The sequence below is a fragment of the Pleurodeles waltl genome, chromosome 9 (genome assembly GCF_031143425.1).
Source record: "Pleurodeles waltl isolate 20211129_DDA chromosome 9, aPleWal1.hap1.20221129, whole genome shotgun sequence".
Taxonomy (NCBI): Eukaryota; Metazoa; Chordata; class Amphibia; order Caudata; family Salamandridae; genus Pleurodeles; species Pleurodeles waltl.
Window position 1 is genome coordinate 1175626072 of NC_090448.1, and position 18520 is coordinate 1175644591.

Genomic DNA, 18520 nt, shown 5'->3' on the forward strand with positions numbered 1-18520 from the left:
GACTTATCACCAGGAGATGGAAGGCCGCAGAGCCCCCTTTGATAGAAGCATAGAAGAGGTCATTTATGCTATGGGTGGAGGCAGAGAGGGTGGCATTGCGGAGGGAAGATAGCTTGGGATTATGTTAAATTTCCCTGGCCTCTAGCTGCGGTGAGATGTTGCTGGAGATCCGGGAACAAGAGCAAGGATTCAATACAGATACTGCGTATGTGGTGACCGCTCTGGTGGCAGAGGGTTGAGTTGGTTGAATGTGGTGGATCAATGTTGCCCCATCCGGGCGGCATGTTTGGTCCTCCCTCCCTCCTGGGGGGCACAGCAGAGAGGGAGTCCGGGGCCACGTGTTTGGACGTGATTTGATTGAGTGACTGAGTGAAGATGCAGGGATATATGGGGGGTGGGTGGTAGAAGGGGGGTGGCCGGGAACGGATTCTAGACAGTTATTGTTTCATTGTTGGATTGTTGTATATGAAATTAATGCTGAATCTTAACTTCTTTGCTGTGCAGTGCGCAATAGTCGCCTGCCGAGAAGCTGTATCCATGTATTATGTCTTCCATGCTGATAACCATCCCGCATGTCGGCAACATGTGATGTCTCATAATCCTAATGTACCTCCACCTCAGCCCTGATTGTACATCCTCACCGTCAACAGGTGCAAGATTTATTGTCAGTTAACGTGATGAAAACAAATGTTATGCCATGGGTGTTGCGATTCTAACTTCCAAACTGCGGTTGACGTATATGATTTGTATTTCTCTATATAAATAGATTCAAGCCAAAAAAATAAATGCATATTTGTCCTGCATACAGCGGTGTCTGCTGGAACTCGGGTACAGGCACACCAATAGTGCCTGAATGTGGATCAGCAACAAACCAGAGGCACTTTATTGCCAAGAATGTAGTGACAAATACTTTGTGTCTGAAAGATATGAAAAATATTTATACAAGTAGGTACACAGAAGAGAGGTAAGATAAAATATATTCTTAATCATATTGAATGTGACATTGAACATGAAATAAGAGACATGCTTATGTTATTTGAGAATTTTTTGTTGTTGACTGTATTATTGGAAAGTGTATCTAATTTGAAATATTGTGAAGGAAAGATATTTATTTATATATATATATAACTCCCCTGTTTTTCTTGAGATCACCCTATGAACGTATTATAAAATAGAGTAGGTGGAAAAAGTATTTGAACAGTATGCAAGGGTTTGTGGTACCTCTTTGAGTTCAGAATGTAAGACAGCCTTATTATTGCATTGCTTGGGAGCAGAGGGACAGGAAGTATTTAGTCATCTTCCCAATGATGTTGTGGTCAATTTGAATGAGTATTAATTGTGCATTAGGAAATTGGATCTTCATTACCTACTGCAGGTCAGTACCATCTTGGAAAGGTACCATTTTGGTTACAGAGCACAAAAAAGTGGAGAATCTGTAGAAGACTGTCACAGAATTAAGAAAATTGGCATCATCCTTTAAATTTTCAGGGAGCATGTAAGAAATAATACGGGATCAGTTTATGCTTGGTTGTAATATGGATAAAGTAAGGTATGAATTGTGGTTAAGAGTTGATCCTTCCCTAGATGAAGTTATAGCAATAGCAAAGAGGATTGAACATTCAATGAAATGTGTTTATAAAAAGTAATCCGAACAAGAGGTGAATTTTGTAAAGAAAAAAAGAGTACTCCACAAGATAAAAGAAGTACTTTTACTGCACAAGATAATAAATCAAGTAGTGGGAGATCTAATACATGAGAAGGAAAGCGTGGAGGAGAAAGAAAATGTTTCATGGGTGGAAGTAAGAACCATTTAGCTTTTTACAAAGAATGTCCTGTGATAAAAGCAATATGCAGAAACTGTGGGAAAAGAGGCCATTTTCAAAGTGAATGCAAAAATAAGAAAACAAAGAGTAATGTAAAGGAAGTTGTTGTGGAGCAAGAAGAAAGTGATCAGGAAAGAGATTGTGGACAGATACTATTACAAATAAATGAGGGAAAAAGGAAGTGGCGTGCCGACAAAATGTAAGTGGAAGGTGAATCAACACACAGGTTGTTTGATTCAGGAGCAAAAATAACATTACTAGCGAAAACGTTCTATATGGAGAAACTGAAGGGAAAAATTAAGCTACAGAAACCAGACATCAAACCTTACGCATATGGGGGTGTGAAACAATAAAACTGGAGGGATATTTTGAGGGTGTGATTGAGTATGAAGGAAGGTTTGTGGTAGGAAAAGTATATATATCATCCAGTGGTGACAGCATACTCAGTTGGTTTCACCAGAAAGATTTATGAATAATGCTGGATCCCAACAATGATCCCCCAAAAACATTGTAGGACATGAATTCCCAGACACATGAAGTAGACCATGAGTTATCTTGTAAGGAACTGGTGAAAGAATTTCCTAATGTGTTTAGGAAAGAGCTTTAGGAAAGAGCTGGGGTGCATGAGAGGTTGTGTGCATAAGACCAGAATGATGAAGGGGGCACAACCAGTAGGAGGAAATGTAAGAAATGTACCAGTGTCAGTGAGGGATGACATGGAAAAAGAGTTGGTGAAGATAGAAATGGATTGAGTGATTGAAGAAGTAGAGGGAACTGAGTGGTTGGCTCCGGTGGTAGCAGCAAGGAAAAGCAATGGAGAGTTAAGACTCTGTGTGGATTTGAAGGATCTAAATAAATGTGTGATAGTGAACAAGTATCCCATTCCCAAAATAATGGACATGTTGACGCAGTTAGGTGCAGCAAAGATGTTTTCATCAATTGATCTAAATTCAGCATACCATCAAATCGAATTAAGTGGAGAATCCAAAGATCTAACAGCGTTTGTTACTTCATTTGTTTTTTTGTTGTTGTTGAAGGTATCATTGGAAAGTGTGTCTAATTTGAAATATTGTGAAGAAAAGATATTTATATAGTTGTGGAATTTAAATTTTGTATTTTCCCTCATTAGAAATGCAGAATTTTGCAACTCCCCCATGTTTCTTGACATCACCTGATATAGGTATATGAGAATGCCATTTGGGCTGGTCTTGGTGGCATCTGTGTTTCAGAGAGCAATGGAGAAAGTGTTGAAGGGAATAAAAGGAATTAGGATTTATCAGGATAACAGGATTTCTGGCACGAATGTGGAGGTATATGAAAAGGAAATCTTGAGTTGGTTGGAAAGGGTGACTCTCACAATTGAAGGTGAAAAGTGTAAGATTAGACAAGCTCACACTGAATTTTTGGGATATGAAATCACAGAGGAAGATCTTAGGCCTAAAGTTAGTTTGGCTGAAGCTATTAGAAATTTGGCATCACCTACCAGCAAAGAACAATTGCAAAAATGTTTTGGGATTGCAGAGTATTACAGTAAGTTTATGCTAGATTTTGTAATGAGAAGAAAAATGAGAGAACTTTTAAAGAAGGGCACAACATTTGTCTGGGACCAGGAGTGTGAAAAGGAATTTGAAGGGATAAAGTTGAGCTTGGAGAAAACTCCCAATTTGAAGAGTTTTGATCCCAAAGAAGAGACTATGGGGGTGATTCTGACCGTGGCGGACGGCGGTCGCCGCCCGCCAAGCGGTTCCCGCCGAAAGACCGCGGCGGTCATTCTGGCTTTCCCACTGGGCCGGCGGGCGACCGCCGAAAGTCCGCCCGCCAGCCCAGCGGGAAACACCCTTCCCACGAGGACGCCGGCTCAGAATGGAGCCGGCGGAGTGGGAAGGTGCGATGGGTGCAGTTGCACCCGTCGCGAATTTCAGTGTCTGCAAAGCAGACACTGAAATTCTTCGTGGGGCCCTCTTACGGGGGCCCCGCGGCACCCCCTACCGCCATCCTGTTCCTGGCGGGAGAACCGCCAGGAACCGGATGGCGGTAGGGGGTGTCAGAATCCCCATGGCGGCGCAGCAAGCTGCGCCGCCATGGCGGATTCCCATGGGCAGCGGAAAGTCGGCGGTACACCGCCGGCTTTCCGCTTCTGGCCGCGGCTGTACCCCCGCGGTCAGAATGCCCGGCGGAGCACCGCCAGCCTGTTGGCGGTGCTACCGCCAACCTCCGCCATGGCGGTAATTACCGCCAGGGTCAGAATGACCCCCTATATTGGTAACAACACAAAATAAAATGATAGACGGAGTGCTGAAACTTTTCGATGAAAAGGAGATAAAAATATTGTTTGCCTCATGAAGTCTAAAATGAGCTGAAATGAGGTATTCTCTCATAGAAACAGAGGCTCTGGCAATATGTTGGGGAATAAAGAAGACAAGAGTGTTTCTCTGGGGTTGGAATTTTGTGGTAAGAACTGATCACAAATCCCTAATCCAGCAGGATCAGCAGGTGGATCATGGCACTTCAAGAGTCTTAACCTTAAGATTTGAGGTTCAGTATATTCCGGGAGCGAGGAATGTAGTAACTGATTCCCTATCGAGACAGTCATGGATAAAGATGAGGTGGAAGTCGAAGAGGATATGCATGCATGTGTGACAGAAAGATCAGTGTTCTCAGAGGAACAGTGGCAGAAAGAAACACGAACTGATAAAGTGTTGAGTGAGGTGTTTACCAGATTAAAAAGGGGTTGGTGTAAAAAAAAGCAACACTAATGAGGAATGCAGAAAGAATTGGGAAGTGAGAAATGAACTAGCTGAGAGTCAAGGATTACTCTTCAGAGGTACTAGATTTGGTCGACCAGAAGTGATGCAAGATGATTTGATTAAGATGGCACATGAGGGACATTATGGAATGTCAAAAACTAAGGAACGGTTGACAAAGGTATATTGGTGACCAGAAATGGACTTGCAAGTGGAGAGAAGTACAAGAGACTGTGGGCAGTGTATGGTAAGTGAAAAAGAACTTAAATTGAGGACGCAACCCACGGTGATGAGAAAATTGCCTGATGGTCCATGGAATGAAGTAGCATTGGATACGTTGGGTCCCATTCATTCCAAAGGAGGAATAATGTATGTCCAGGTACTGCTCGATATGTATGCTAGATGGCCTGAAGTGAATTTCTTTTTTGAAAGAATTGATTGCGCGTGAAGGGGTTCCCAGTACATAGCTGCTGGACAATGGAGTTCAGCTCACATCTGGAGAAATGTGAGAATTCTTAGTGGCATATGGTGTGAAACTCAAGAACTGGTAATGTTGAGTGATTTAATAGAGTTTTCATGGAGACTATTCAAATGGCCGAGTCCAATGGATTGGAATAGAAGAAGGAAGTGTGTTAAAAGGTTGAGATGTATCATTTGACTCCAAAGATGGTGACAGGGAAGTCTCCTTTTGAGTTATTTAGGGGAAGGAGGTCTAACAGTGTGATGTCACCAGCGTGGGTGAATGCAAAATGTTGTGTAAGCAAGGAAGAAAGTGAAAAAGGTAAAAAAAGGAAAATGTGGTTTGATGACCTAAGAGAAGGGAAAGTCGCCAGGGTGCAAGTTGGTGATTGGGCAAGGGTCAGAAAACCAGGAAACAGCCACAGTGGTAAATATGGTGAACCTATCAAGGAGGTGAAATTATTAAAAAATGCAGTTAAAACGGATGACTCTAGAATATGGAATTGGAAAAGGGTTGAGGTAGTGAAAAGGAGGAAGGAAGAAGAAAAATATAAAAGAAAACAAAATGTGATAAAAGTAGTGAAAGTGAATTGGAAAGGAGGAGTCAGAGAGTTGTGAAGACCCCAAAGATTTGGTAGATTTTAAGAGGTATTAGAATGGGATAGCGATAGTTTTTTGTGTTACTTATGTTTAGTAGATGTAAGTATTGATCATTTCTTGGTTTTATTCATGTTTTATATTGAATGTACAAGAGGGAGATGTGTGGTATTCTTAGAATGTACTTATGTCATTTGGAATCTTCTGAACCTCAAGCTGCTCTGCGGTGGGATGTTATGATTTAGAAAGGAGGGAATTGAGGAGCAGCTTGGAGGTGGAGGTTGAGAGGGTTCCTGTTAGCTGGATCTTATGATAAATCGTATGAAACCTCTATAGGTTACTCTGAGGTTTGATTGCTGCTGGGGGCCTGATTGTGAGTCGTACACTTGGTTTGCCGGTGCAAGAGGGAGGTTCCTTAGAATTGGTCCGGCGTCACAGGCCGTGCCAGGCTGCGATGCTCTGAGACCACCGATGGTTGTCCATACCATGTGTGGACAATGGACTTGAGGGTACTAGAGGAACCTGTTTTGAAATAAAGGTACTGACTCATCAGCGGGCTACCATACCGCGGATGCTACAGTGAACCCCCCCACTCCCAGAAGCCTCCTTTGTGTGCCCCAGACTCCTAGAAGACTACAGGACCCCCCTGCCCCAGAGAGGGGATCTGCTGGAGAGGGTGCAATAGTGAAGCCTCCTTTCTGTGCCCCAGACTCCTAGAAGGCTACAGGCCGCCCCTGCCCCAGAGAGGAGACCTGGCTGCCCCGGAGAGGGTGCAATAGTGAAGCCTCCTTTTTGTGCTCCAGACTCCTGGAAGACCACAGCCCCCCACTCCTCGGGGACCTGGCTGTTGTGGCTGCAGCAGCCTGGGACCATCACAAAAGAGCAGGACCCTTCGTTTTTGTGGGTTTAATGCTCGCCACAAAGGCTCGGTTGGGGTGTCCATGTGCCAGCCTTACACAGGGCAGGCCAGCCCATCCAGACAAAGAACAGACATTTTATCCATGGGCCCGACGTCTCCCAGGGAAACTGTTCACATCAACTCCTGTCCTTGGGGAAGCCAGGCAGGGCCAAAGTCTGGAAAAGAAGGCCTGTGTGCAGCCACCGAGATCACACAAAGAGCTGCCCTTCCGCACCTGTGGGTTCAGGGGGAGCAGCAAGGCTGCAGGCACCCCACATTCGATGTACACAGAGGCCCTGGAAGAAGGAAAGCCACAAGTTACAAAGAGAAATTAAATGAAACTAACAAACAATGTCACAGACACAAGAAATGAAATCAGCAAACGATGTCACAGGCACATGAAATGAAAAGCAACTGATGTCACAACAAGAAATGAAATGAAACTAACAATGGCACAGACACATACAATGAAAAGCAATGTCACAAAGAAATGTAATGAAAAGCAAACAATGTCACAGACACAAGAAATGAAAAGAGCAAACAAGGTCACAGGCGCATGGAATGAAAATTAAACGATGTCACAAAGAGAAATTAAGGGGGTTATTCTAACTTTGGAGGAGGTGTTAATCCGTCCCAAAAGTGACGGTAAAGTGATGGATTTACCACCAGCCGTATTACGAGTTCCATAGGATATAATGGACTCGTAATACGGCTGGTGGTAAATCCGTCACTTTTCTGTCACTTTTGGGACGGATTAACACCTCCTCCAAAGTTAGAATAACCCCCTAAATGAACTAAAACAATCTCACAGACACACGAAACGAAAAGCAAAACATGTCACAGAGAGAAATGAAATGAAAAGCAAATGTCACAGACACATGACATCAAATGAAATGAGCAAACAATGTTACAAAGAGTAACATTAAATGCAAATGAAATGCAAAGAATGTCACACGAGCAAAGAACAACAGGTGCACCTTGAAAACAACGGGCACTGACAAAGCCCATCCTTTGGACTGTAATTCAGTGAAAAGGTTTTCTCAAGCACCAGTAAGATGTACAGAACAGACACCAGGGCAGCAAGCTTCCCTCACACACAGCCCAGCTACAGTCCAGGCAGCAGCAAGGTTTTGTTTGTGAGACAGCTTGGGCATGTGACTGACTTCCCCAAACCCACTGCCCTGCCAGAAGCGCATCATTAGGCACTGATAGCCACGCCTTTTAAATCACTTAAGAAAAAAAAAAAATGATGGATCATAATGTAGGGACACAAAAAAGAAATATAGATGGACTATCCGGTAGAGGGGACTGCGGACATTCTTAAACCTCATAGGACAGCGAGAGGCCTCAGCATCACTGGAGGGTACCGCAAATAAATGTAACCCCAGCCCGCCCACCCTCTGCAAACTGTGCTGATTAGATGATTTGTAAGGTGCCCATGACAAGCCAGAGCAATCTTGGAACAGAATATAGCCCCTGATGGAACTAAACATAAGAACCCAAGAGCATTATCACTGTACAGGCCTATGCCAGATCCCTCACTCAGATGTGTCATATACATGCTTCCTACAGATGCACCATATAGATTCGCCATACAGATCCCCCACACAGGTCCATCATATAGATGTGTCCTGCAGATCCGTCACATAGATGCACCATACAGATCCCTCACACAGATCCTTCATATAGATGCGCCATACAGATCCCTCACACAGATCCGTCATATCAATGATGCATACAAATCCCTCATGGATCCAGCACATAGATGCACTATACAGATCCCTCACACAGATCCATCATATAGATGCACCATACAGATCCGCCACCCAGGTCCATCCTGTAGATGCACTATACAGATCCATCCTATAGATGCACCACACAGATCCCCCACACAGGTCCATCATATAGATGCGTCCTACAGATCCGTCACATAGATGCACCATACAGATCCCTCACAGATCCGTCACATAGATGCACCATACAGATCCCTCACAGATCCATCAAATAGATGCACCATACAGATCCCCCACATGGATCCAGCATATAGATGCCCCATACAGATCCCTCACACATCGGTCACATAGATGCACCATAGAGATCCCTCACACCGATCCATCATATAGATGCACCATGCAGATCGCTTGCCCAGATTCATCACATAGATGCACCATACAGATCCCTCACACAGATCCTTCATATAGATGCCATAACAGAACCCTCACAGATCCGTCAAATAGATGCACCATACAGATCCTTCATACAGATCTGTCATATAAATGAGCCATACAGAACCCTCACATAGGTCTGTCACATAGATGCACCATACAGATCCCTCATACAGATTTGTAACATGGATGCATCCTACAGATCTCTCAGACAGATCCATCATATAAATGTGCCACACTGATACCCCACACAGAACAATCATATAGATGCATCCTACAGATCCCTCACAGATCCATCACATAGATGCATTATACAGATCCGTCATATCAATGACACATACAGATCCCACATGGATCCATCAAATAGATGCACCATACAGATCCCTCACATAGATGCACCATACAGATCCCTTAAACAGATCCATCATACAGATGCCATTACAGATCCCTCAGAGATCCATCCTATAGATGCACCATACAGGTCCCTCACACAGATGTCATATAGATGCACCATACAGATTCCTCACACAGATCTGTCATACAGATGTGCCATACAGATCCCTTACAGATCTGTCACAGAGTTGCACCATACAGATCTCTCACACAGATCCATCATATGGGTGCACCAAACAGATCCATCACAAAGATCCGTCACATGGATGTGTCATACAGATCCCTCACACAGATCCATCTTATAGATGCCATTACAGATCTCTCACACACAGATCCCTCACATGGATCCATCATAAACATGCGTCTCACAGATCTCTCAGACTGATCCATCATATAGATGTACCATACAGATCCCTCAAACAGATCCATCAGATAGATGCATCCTACAGATCTCTTACAGATCCGTCACATAGATGCACTATACAGATTACTCACACAGGTCTGCCATATCAGTGACCCAGACTGGTCTCTCACGGATCCATCACATAGATGTACCATGCAGATCCATCATATACATGCACCATACAGATCCATCATTTAGATACATCATACAGATCCATCCTATACTGTAGATGCGCCATACAGATCCCTCACAGATCCGTCACATGGATGCACAATACAGATCCCTCACATAGGTGCGTCATACATATCCCTCACAGAGATCTGTCATATCAAAGCGCCATACAGATCCGTCACATAGATACATCATACAGATCCCCCTTCCCCGCCATGCAGTGTTGTCATCAATGTCATTTCAGATGTTGCAGTGATGTTAACAATGACGTCATAGAACAAGTCATGAGTGAGGTAATGTGTGAGGTAATTAGCAGTGCATGGCGAGGGCGTGACTTATAGTTACTTTAGGGCTTGAGATATAGTTACTTGAGATAACTAGGCCTGGTGAATTTCAATGGTTTTGTTTAAAATGTTTCATTTTAACTGACATTTTCTCCAAACTAAAACGTCCCTTTAACCTTTGTTTTTTCACTGAGTGGTTAAGGTGTTTTTTAATATTAGGAAAGATGTTATTACAATTCGTAACTTTAACATCACTTTAACTTTTATGTTTTTTCACTGAGTATCTATGGTTAACGTAAAGTAAGATGTCCAACGCCGTGTGTGGCGTGAGATTGGGCACATGGGCTGGCCTGTAGCGAGGCTCTGTGCCCAACCCCATGCAGGTGCCCACTGAACATGGCCTGTAGCCGTGCGTTGCTTGGGTGCAGGGCCTGGCAGCAGGCCCTGCGCCCAACCCCACTCCCCCGGGCATGCAGAGCTATGTCATGTAACAATATTAAGTATGTCATTTTAATTAAGGCAGACCTACTGACTTTGTCAAACAGTAAAAACACCAAAACATAAAAATCAGGGGGCCTATTGGCTTCATCAAGGGGTCAGCACATCAGCATTTATAAAAGAGACCTATTGGCTTTATCAAAAAGTCACCACTATCTATAATCAAACATTTATTTTATAAATTCACACATTGCATTGTTTAATAATAGTGATCTTCACAACATGTTTTCAATAAAGCATTATTGAAAAATAACATTAAATTGTATTTGATTCTTTTTTTCACATTTTTAGGTCACAAAGTGCAGCCATATTACCAACCACCAGGGCTCCCTGCACTCCAGATGCAGCATACAGCTCCAGCGTGGAGTGCTTTATAAAATATGGTACGCTGTCCTCTGGTCATTGATTCAGTGACCCAGGAGACCTAGTGATGCAGCCCTCCAGATTAAAAGAAATATGCTTTCTGACGCCCCTTCCCCTTCTAGGGGCACCGCCAGGGGCACCGCCTGGATCCCAAAAATATAAGTAAAAATATATTGCAGGACATTATGGGGCACTTCGTGGCCAAACATTGAATAATAAATGAGTGACTCCTGATGCTCATGAATTCTTTTTTTTTTTTTTTGGGTGTCCAAGTGCCCACCTGGGGCACTCACAAAATGTCTCTATGTTGGAGCTGCAGGGGGAGTGTAGGGATACCTTGCCCACCTAGCCCTTGTGTGTGTGGGGAGAATGGGGTGGGGTGGAACCAATGGGATCATGGTAAAACAATAAATAAAGGCAAGCCAGAGCTCAGGGTCAAAACATATGTGATTTTTTTTTAGGGAGGGGCATGCACGGGGTACCCTCCCTGAGCAGATTTTGGCTCCGGGAACCACCATGTTATTCAAAGAGGAGGGGGCATGTGGTGCCCCCGAGCCTTTCTGAGGCCCGGTAACCCAATCCTTGCAGCAATTGAAAAATGGGTGGGGGGGGGGGGGGGTGTGACTGCCTCCCGAAGTCTGCAAAGACCCTGGGCCCACGTCCTCCTTAACCGCTCCCTCCCCGAGTCTCTAAAGGCAACTGGGACCCCCTTACCCCATCCCTCAGGGCCGGCTCAAATTATGTGTTGCACTCTAGAGCACGGGCAGGGACAAAAATATACACTCACCTGACAGGAGTTGCAAAAAATGCTCCTAGTGGGTGAGAGCACATATTTCACGCTTTTGTGGGCGGGGAAACAAAGAATGCCTCCTGCCCGACAGGAACATAGAATAAAAACTGCTCCCGCCAGGATGGGTGCATGCGGGGAAGCTGGTGGGGCTGCAGGGGCCCTGGGGCTCCCTCTCCGGCCTCAAAATTTCTGTGGTGTGGGTGTCCTGGGTGGGCATGCCCCCTCCCCTAAAAAAAATATGGCCCCGGGAGCATGGTTCCTCAGGCCTTTGAAGAATCAGCGAGGGGGCTGCAAGCTCTATATGCTGGAAAAAAAACAATGGCTCTAGGGGATGGGGTCCCAGGGCCTGTAAATGCTCATGGAGGGGACTCGAACCCCTCCTATTTTAAAAAAAAAAAAAAAAATTGTCGTCTTCGTTTGGCACCCATGATGGGTTCTGGCAGGAGAGATGGTGGGGCTGCAGAGGCATGGTGCTCCCAGCAAGGCCTCCCATGAAAAAGGGATCTGGGTATCCTGAGTGGGCACCGGGACATCCAAAATACAAAAACACAAAACATTTATAATAAATGAGCAGCAGAAGTTGCTAATTTATTACTCACTGCACCTAACAAAAGTGCCCTATGATGCCCTAGATCAATCAACGTAGAAAAATACCCCCAACACCATAAATTATGTGTGTTATTTATTCAGGCAGCATAATCATACCGCGCCTCTCAACATCATTATTCCATGAATTCTTTTCATATAATGCTACTTACTGAAAGATATGCTCCCACCATTGTACCCTTGGTACTTATATGGTTTCTTGTACTTGAATGAAAATAAACACCAAAAGGAATTCCCTGTGGTAGATTATTTTATCTATCCACAAAGCTGTGTTCATAGAACAGTACAACTCATGATGACATGTACGCCGTAATAAAAAAAGACTTCAAAGTTCATACAAATTATATTACATGTTATGACATATATCAACATCATTAAGTGTCTGACAAATAAATACGTACTTTCACAACAAACATGTCCACAAATATATGTGTCAACAAACATAAGTGTCCAACATATTTATTTATTTTCGGAAACCAGAAATAGTGTCAAACATAATTTATTGTATGAATGGGAGTGTTTTCTTCTCCTCCACATGTGTGGTCCTTCAGATACTTTAGGGCCCTAAGCGGCTGTGGCATATTTCTTCTTGTATCTTTCACAATGTGTTAGAGGGATAAATCCTCATATTCTTTATCATATGGTTTTTGGCCAATGTTTTTTCATGTTGTGGGGTTGGGGAATGCGGGGAGTGCAGCAGCCCCCTTGTAGCATTAAAAAGAAAAAAAACATTATGGGCCTGATTACAACTTTGGAGGAAGGTGTTAACCCGTCCCAAATGTGACGGATATACCACCAGCCGTATTACGAGTCCATTATATCCTATGGAACTCGTAATACGGCTGGTGGTATATCCGTCACATTTGGTACGGATTAACACCTCCTCCAAAGTTGTAATCAGGCCCTATGTCTCCTTGGTCATATGGACAGCTTACCATATTTTTAAAGTGCTCCTAGCTGGTGCTCTGTGCTCTTCAGCTGAGGTGCAGCGCCCCCTAGTAGCTGGTTCAACAGCTGCACTTTGTAGCTTGAAAAACAAAATAAGACTTAAAAACAAGCTTTATTAAACTTTATAATAACAATCACTTTTATTAAACATTTGTAGGAAGTTGGCTCTGTATGCACTATTTCAAAGTGAGGAATAGTATGCACAGAGTCCAAGGGTTCCCCTTAGAGGTAAGATAGTGGCAAAAAGAGATAATACTAATGCTCTATTTTGTGGTAGTGTGGTCGAGCAGTAGGCTTATCCAAGGAGTAGTGTTAAGCATTTGTTGTACATACACATAGACAATAAATGAGGTACACACACTCAGAGACAAATCCAGCCAATAGGTTTTGTTATAGAAAAATATCTTTTCTTAGTTTATTTTAAGAACCACAGGTTCAAATTCTACATGTAATATCGTATTCGAAAGGTATTGCAGGTAAGTACTTTAGGAACTTCAAATCATCAAAATTGCATGTATACTTTTCAAGTTATTCACAAATAGCTGTTTTAAAAGTGGACACAGTGCAATTTTCACAGTTCCTAGGGGAGGTAAGTATTTGTTAGGTTAACCAGGTAAGTAAGACACTTACAGGGCTTAGTTCTTGGTCCAAGGTAGCCCACCGTTGGGGGTTCAGAGCAACCCCAAAGTCACCACACCAGCAGCTCAGGGCCGGTCAGGTGCAGAGTTCAAAGTGGTGCCCAAAACACATAGGCTAGAATGGAGAGAAGGGGGTGCCCCGGTTCCGGTCTGCTTGCAGGTAAGTACCCGCGTCTTCGGGGGGCAGACCAGGGGGGTTTTGTAGGGCACCGGGGGGGGACACAAGCCCACACAGAAAGTTCACCCTCAGCGGCGCGGGGGCGGCCGGGTGCAGTGTCGAAACAGGCGTCGGGTTCGCAATGTTAGTCTATGAGAGATCTCGGGATCTCTTCAGCGCTGCAGGCAGGCAAGGGGGGGGTTCCTCGGGGAAACCTCCACTTGGGCAAGGGAGAGGGACTCCTGGGGGTCACTTCTCCAGTGAAAGTCCGGTCCTTCAGGTCCTGGGGGCTGCGGGTGCAGGGTCTCTCCCAGGCGTCGGGACTTTGGATTCAAAGAGTCGCGGTCAGGGGAAGCCTCGGGATTCCCTCTGCAGGCGGCGCTGTGGGGGCTCAGGGGGGACAGGTTTTGGTACTCACAGTATCAGAGTAGTCCTGGGGTCCCTCCTGAGGTGTCGGGTCTCCACCAGCCGAGTCGGGGTCGCCGGGTGCAGTGTTGCAAGTCTCACGCTTCTTGCGGGGAGCTTGCAGGGTTCTTTAAAACTGCTGGAAACAAAGTTGCAGCCTTTCTTGGAGCAGGTCCGCTGTCCTCGGGAGTTTCTTGTCTTTTCGAAGCAGGGGCAGTCCTCAGAGGATGTCGAGGTCGCTGGTCCCTTCGGAAGGCGTCGCTGGAGCAGGATCTTTGGAAGGCAGGAGACAGGCCGGTGAGTTTCTGGAGCCAAGGCAGTTGTCGTCTTCTGGTCTTCCGCTGCAGGGGTTTTCAGCTGGGCAGTCCTTCTTCTTGTAGTTGCAGGAATCTAATTTTCTAGGGTTCAGGGTAGCCCTTAAATACTAAATTTAAGGGCGTGTTTAGGTCTGGGGGGTTAGTAGCCAATGGCTACTAGCCCTGAGGGTGGGTACACCCTCTTTGTGCCTCCTTCCAAGGGGAGGGGGTCACAATCCTAACCCTATTGGGGGAATCCTCCATCTGCAAGATGGAGGATTTCTAAAAGTCAGAGTCACCTCAGCTCAGGACACCTTAGGGGCTGTCCTGACTGGCCAGTGACTCCTCCTTGTTTTTCTCATTTTTTTCTCCGGCCTTGCCGCCAAAAGTGGGGCCTGGCCGGAGGGGGCGGGCAACTCCACTAGCTGGAGTGTCCTGCTGGGTTGGCACAAAGGAGGTGAGCCTTTGAGGCTCACCGCCAGGTGTGACAATTCCTGCCTGGGGGAGGTGTTAGCATCTCCACCCAGTGCAGGCTTTGTTACTGGCCTCAGAGTGACAAAGGCACTCTCCCCATGGGGCCAGCAACATGTCTCGGTTTGTGGCAGGCTGCTAAAACTAGTCAGCCTACACAGATAGTCGGTTAAGTTTCAGGGGGCACCTCTAAGGTGCCCTCTGGGGTGTATTTTACAATAAAATGTACACTGGCATCAGTGTGCATTTATTGTGCTGAGAAGTTTGATACCAAACTTCCCAGTTTTCAGTGTAGCCATTATGGTGCTGTGGAGTTCGTGTTTGACAAACTCCCAGACCATATACTCTTATGGCTACCCTGCACTTACAATGTCTAAGGTTTTGTTTAGACACTGTAGGGGTACCATGCTCATGCACTGGTACCCTCACCTATGGTATAGTGCACCCTGCCTTAGGGCTGTAAGGCCTGCTAGAGGGGTGTCTTACCTATACTGCATAGGCAGTGAGAGGCTGGCATGGCACCCTGAGGGGAGTGCCATGTCGACTTACTCGTTTTGTCCTCACTAGCACACACAAGCTGGCAAGCAGGGTGTCTGTGCTGAGTGAGAGGTCTCCAGGGTGGCATAAGACATGCTGCAGCCCTTAGAGACCTTCCTTGGCATCAGGGCCCTTGGTACTAGAAGTACCAGTTACAAGGGACTTATCTGGATGCCAGGGTCTGCCAATTGTGGATACAAAAGTACAGGTTAGGGAAAGAACACTGGTGCTGGGGCCTGGTTAGCAGGCCTCAGCACACTTTCAATTGTAAACATAGCATCAGCAAAGGCAAAAAGTCAGGGGGCAACCATGCCAAGGAGGCATTTCCTTACACAACCCCCCCCCAAACGAAAGAGGATGAGACTAACCTTTCCCAAGAGAGTCTTCATTTTCTAAGTGGAAGAACCTGGAAAGGCCATCTGCATTGGCATGGGCAGTCCCAGGTCTGTGTTCCACTATAAAGTCCAGGGGTTTTCAGCTGGGCAGTCCTTCTTCTTGTAGTTGCAGGAATCTAATTTTCTAGGGTTCAGGGTAGCCCTTAAATACTAAATTTAAGGGCGTGTTTAGGTCTGGGGGGTTAGTAGCCAATGGCTACTAGCACTCCAGACCTAAACACGCCATTTCCTTACAACATTGAACTGTGTGAATTAATAAAATACAGATTTCATTATAATTAGTGGTAATTTTCTGAGAAATTCAATAAATATGCTTTATATATGCTGGTATTGTAACCCCTTCATAAAGTCAATAGGCCCATTTTTTATATTGTGACAAAGTTAGTAGCCTTACTTACTGGGAGTTTGGACGTCAGGCCCTGCGCCCAACCCCCTGCTGTGCATAGATTGTGCAGAGTGGGGGGAGGAGGGTGGGGTTGGTCAATAGTGGGGGTTAGACACAGGGACTGGCCCGTAGCCAACATTACGTTGCCCATAGCTGAATGCCGTGCTCAGTGTGGGTGGCTGACCGCAGGGAGTTGGATACAGTGCCTTCCCCTAGGCCAAGCCAAGCTCTGGGGCCAACTCCATACCACACATGGCTTAACGACATGCCCGGCATGGGGTTGGCATTACATATGGTAATATAATACTACTTTACATTAAAAAGACTACTAGAAATTTCTTGAAAAAAACAAAAGGTTGAAGTGTTGTTATAGTTAGGTATGGTAATAACATCTTACGTCTCCATCAGTCCAAATATCAGCAAGCTACCCATTCCTTCCCCCAGGGGCACCAGACCGATGCACATGGGGGTGCCGTTTGCTGTAGCTGGACCATTACGTCTACTCCCACCAGCAGCATGAATTAACGTAGAACATAGCTCAGTCGTGACCCACTTAACAAAAGAAAGCCAGCTCCTGCAGGTGCTGGCTGGGGAGGCGACACGGGCCGCAACGGCCTTGGGGCTCCCCTCAACATTAAAAAATAGTGTGGGTGCTCTGGGTGGGCACAAGAACATTCATGAAATAAATAAAAAAATAAGAATGGCCCTGCACCTAACCACCGCAGGCACGCACTTCTGACTGTGTGACATAACAATATAAAGGGCTTCATTTTAAGTAAGGAAAATCAATTTGGTTTGTCAAACTTTCAGCGGGCCTAATGGCTTTGTCATGGGGTCAGCACATCAACATATATGAAGTAGACATATGGATGAAGAACAACTGCCTTAAGCTGAACACGGACAAGAAGAAAGTACTGATCTTCAGCAACAACAGCAACCCATGGAGCAACGCCTGGTGGCCCTCAGACCTGCGACATGTTCCCTTAGCATTACGTCGTAATCATCATAGATAACAAGGTCACTATGAAATCACAGATCAATGCCCACTCCTCCTCCTGCTTCCTCACTCTGCACGTGCTACGCAAGATCTTCAAGTGGCTACCTCTGCACAGCAGACGCACTATGACCCAGGCCCTCATCACCCGCCGACTGGACTATGGCCACGCTCTCTATGTAGAAATCGACGCACACCTTCTACAGAGACTTCAGACCATACAGAAAAATGCAGCCAGACTCATCCTCTATCCACCCACGACGAACTCACATCACACCCCACCTCAGGCAACTCCATTGGCTCCCTGTACAGAAGAGATGCCAATTCAAGCTGCTGATACATGCCTACAAGGCCCCACATAACCAAGGACCCACCTACATTAACCACCGCCTGAATTTCCACAAACCGTCAAGAAGATGATGCTGTGCCTCTCCAGCACCTGCCCACACTCCTAGCATCTATCGAAGCAGAAGTGGAGAACGCTCCTTCTCCTAAAGCGCAGCAAAGACATGGAACAGCCTCCTCAGGCATCTCCAGACCATTCCCTCTCTTTCAGAATAACGAAAGGCCCTCAAGAGCTGGCTGTTTGAATGAGCCTCCTGGGACTTGCAAGTGCCTGGATACGCTATTGGGTGATTCGCATCACTATACAAATCCTGATTGATTGAAAAATACATCAGCAACTATAATCAAATGTATATTTTGTAAAATGGCACATGGCAATGTTTCAAAAAAGTGATCTTATTTTTTTTAAATAGAACTGTACTACAGAAAATATAAACATGCCTGAGTCTTTATTGTAGCATTTTTAAGGCCACAAAAACAAACATAAAACCAACTGCATGGTACTCTCGGTGGAGAGTATACAGCTCCAGCTTGGAGTGTTTTAAAAAATGTGGACTCTATGCAGCATTTCATAAGATTAAAAAAAGTTCTGTTGTGCCCCTGTGCCTCCTAAGGGCACCACCAGCAAGAAAATATATAATTTATAAATGCCCTTGGGCATTACAGGCGCTTCTTGTAGGAACAGTGAATAATATATAAGTGGTCCCAGCCAATAATCTATTATTCTTTTTTTTTGTATTCTTTTTATTTTGTGA